The sequence below is a fragment of the Impatiens glandulifera genome, chromosome 5, assembly GCF_907164915.1.
Source record: "Impatiens glandulifera chromosome 5, dImpGla2.1, whole genome shotgun sequence".
Classification (NCBI taxonomy): Eukaryota; Viridiplantae; Streptophyta; class Magnoliopsida; order Ericales; family Balsaminaceae; genus Impatiens; species Impatiens glandulifera.
Window position 1 is genome coordinate 29044178 of NC_061866.1, and position 4091 is coordinate 29048268.

A 4091-nucleotide genomic window follows, 5' to 3' on the forward strand; every position below is an offset into this window, starting at 1 on the left:
AAAGAGTGAAGTTGAGGGTTTGGCATCATTTGAACTTGAGAATTTTGAATTTCTAACCGGAATAATAATTTGGTACAAGTTATTATATGAGATTAACATTGTCAGTAAGTTTCTCCAATCAGAAAAAATGGATATTGATGTTGCTATTAGACAGTTAAAGAGGCTTATTTCTTTTCTCCAAGAGTTTAGAGAATCTGGATTTGATCAAGTCTTGGTTGAAGCCGAACATATTGCAAGTGAAATGAGAATGGAACCTATTTTCCGAAAAAACGCATCATTCGAATAAAGAGACAATTTGATGATATCAACAGTGAAGAGGTAACTCAATCTCCTAAAGAATCTTTTCGAGTTAATTTAAAATTTATTATATTTGTTTGTTGAAAATTGAATCATTTAAAATAATATTTAAGTTGATTGTGTTTAGCAATCTTTTGAACTAAACTTAAGACAACCTCTTATTGTTATTTCTCAGTGCTAGTGCCATCTTTACAAAAACGTGAAAGAATGATAGTTACTCACTTTCAAAATAAACAATAACTAAATAATAAATTTATTTTACTCAAAATAAATCTTTTGAGTGTACTTTGAACTTTGAGTAACTAATGATAAGTTTAAGCAAAAAAAAATCAACAAATCCAAATAATCCTGGACGTTATTTATGTTTTCATCATAGCAAAACAATTATCCCATGGCCGCGGTAACCATACACAGCTATTGACAAATATCTAGGGTTTTTCCCATGGCCGCCGTAACCATACACAGCTATTGACAAATTTCTAGGGTTTTTCCCATGGCCGACAGCTATTGACGAATTTCTAGGGTTTAGCCCATGGCTGCCGTAAATTTTAGTACTACATAAGAGAACAATAGCCCATTTATTCTTTATTTCTCCTAACCCTACCCTACATTACCCTCACTTTCTCTCACTAGATGGCCAAAACCAGTGCAGTCAAACGCAACCTAGACTCCTACACTATCAGAGGCACCAACAAAGTCGTCAAAGGTAATTGAATCTGTCTCTTTTTTCATATGATTGTTCTTTTTGTTTCTTTATACATTATGGCTGTCGATTTTCTTTCTTTTTGTTTTTATGATATCTTTATACATTATGGTTTGTTTCTGAAGTTGGAGACAATGTGCTGTTGCGATCACCGGAGAGCAATACAAGATCCAGATAGACAATATAAATAACGTGACAGTTCAGATAAGATGGTATTACAGGCCGGAGGATTCCAACGGAGGTCGTAAACTATTCCATGGTGAGAAAGAACTGTTCTTGTCTGACCACTATGAGTTTCAGAGTGCTTACACGATTCAAGGTAAGTGTATGGTTCATTCTTTCAAGAATTACACCAAGCTAGAGAGGGTTGGAGCTAAGGATTACTATTGCCGATTTGAATACAAAGCTGCAATCGGTCTTTTTTTACCTATTCGCGTTAGAGTGTAAGTATATTGTGTTTGGTTCTGTCTAATTTGTTATAGATTTTGTAGTTTTTGTGATTGATTGGTCTTATATTATGAAGGTATTGTAAATGCCAAATACCTGAGAACCCAGACCATTTTATGGTGCAGTGTGAAGAATGCAAAAACTGGTAATAATCTTTCTAGGATTACCAATTGATTTTTTTAAGGTTGGAATTAGGAACACCACATTTTTGGGTAATTAATAATGTGCCCTATAAGTGAGTTTAGAATTTATTTAATATTAAGTTTTACTAAATTTGAGATGTTTTCATCTATCTTTATCTTTATGTAGGTACCATCCTTCTTGTCTTGGTATGACTATAAATCAAGTAAAACAAATAGATGAGTTTATATGCTCCGGTTGTAATGGAGAGGAGGTATTCATTTTACAATGCAATGATTTATTATATATCTTATTGTTGACACGAATAAATGAATTTATAATTCTAATGTTACGTATGATGAAACTTCAATGACGAATTAAGTAAAGAGGCAATGTGAAGTTTGAGTGTATTAATATATATTCTAATGAATGATGGTAGTGTTGTTTGATTGAAAGTTGTTATGCATGTATGTTTTCTAAAGTTATGTTGTAAGAAAGAGAACCGCAATTGAAAACAATTATCTATATAAGTTTGTTGAATATAATTATATAACATTATAATTATGCTTTTCTGGCCATTTCTAATATAAATTTAACATTAATCTAAATCTAGATTGAAAAATAACTGAAATTCATCTCCTTTGACATGTTATTCAATTAAAAGTGACAAGATTTTGATACTTGACGTGAGTTAATTAATATAACAGATCAATTTCTCTTAATTATATATCATAATACGACAAAACATGCACAATTGAAAACCTTATTATTTTTCATAATATATGTATAAGGATGGGTAAGATGTACTCTAAAGGCTTATAATTAAAACATGACTTCATCAAAATGTTATTAGTGTTACTTACCCTATTCATCTTCTTCTAGTTCATATTGCATGGTTGAATATTAAAAGAACATTTTTTATTAATAAGAAATATATCCTACTAAGACAACTTGTTAAGGTAAATATATATGAACACAAAGAGCGATGATGTCAATAAGACAAGACAAGACAACAACTTTGTAAGATACATGTCCTCTAGGGAAAGATCCATCATTTTGGCTAAGTAATCAAGTTGAAAAAGTAATCAAAAAATTAAATACAAACAACCTATTTAAAATAACTAATAATGAGAAATACAAGAGTAATCAACATTAACACAAGGAACTTTGATATAAAAGAAAAGTTTATAAGTAACCAAATAACAAATAATAAGACTCCAAACAAGCAAAAATAAGTAGTACTATGAATAATTAGGTGATTTATAAGAAAACAAAATACACAAAAAGAACAAACTAACGACAAACCGTATAATGGTACTTAGAAAGCATTTTCTCATCCTCATTAGAAACGCTCTAAATGAAAATGGAATGTCATAATTGTTAGTGTCATATTAATTCTCTTTAATTAAAAACATATTAAAGTAATTATTTTCTCAATCCTCGCGATTTTAAATTGATGTTAGGTTTCTAGATAATGCTATATTTTTCACCCCATATCAAAATGGAAGGGAATGTACAAAATAACATACAAATTCTTGAATTGTAATAAACCACTAACATTGAAAAAATTGATATTAAAAGTAGATTTTGTTTAGCCAAAACTCCTAGGGCCACATGTCAACATCTTCAAATCATCCAAAAGCATGCCCAAATGGTTTTATAAAATTTATTCTCAATATTTCAATTTAACTAATTAACTAATTGATACCATTTATTTTTCTACTGTGGTGTTTGAGATTTTCAAAAAAAATTGGCTGCTTATTTTAATCACCAAATTTCAACTTTAATTGCTTCAAAAATAATTTAATCAGGTTCCATGATTCCTCTAACTTCTAAGGTTGTCTAGGACATGATTCTAACTTTATAGATCATCATTCCTAACAAATATCCACCTTGATCATAAGTGAAAGAGCTTATCTATCATCTATCTTGGTGTTCATCACAAGAGAAATTTAATTCTCTTTGAAATCCAAACATCCCATCCTGTTCATACTTTCATATGCTGTATGCGCTTTAACTTATGGAATTCTTCACCAATTATAAGCTCACCAGATACACTTTTCAACCATTCCCCTCCTATAAAACTCTCCAAGAGAAAGACACACAACCAGAAAGAGTTTGAATAATTTGTAAATTAATTTTCCTAACTTGTTTTGATTCCGTAAGCATAAACACATACCTTGATCTCCTCTTTGTCAACAACCTTGCATGATTTGTCCACAAACCCAACCAAACAAAGTCGCGGTTCCTGGATCCTCAATTTCTCAACTCCACCTTTGTAGAACCATAGGACCCACTTCATATATAGTCTCCCTTTGTGTCATTATCGGATTTGATATGAATCTTGTTTTCATCCTCAATGAGTATTGGCCTATTCCAAGCCATCACAAACAATAAGGAACACGTTACCGTTGCATCTATCTTCATTCTTTGGGTAGTCTCCATTTAACACCTTGAAGTGGACTGCCAGTGAAATAGGCACTCCCTTGCAATGGGACATGGAGAATCTATAAACATCTCTTAA

General features: G+C 31.1%; 1 pseudogene; it reads left to right on the forward strand.

Moving 5' to 3' along the window:
- The first annotated feature begins 930 nt into the window (after window positions 1-930).
- Window positions 931-1596, forward strand: LOC124940521 (annotated as a pseudogene).
- Window positions 1597-4091: the final 2495 nt, after the last annotated feature.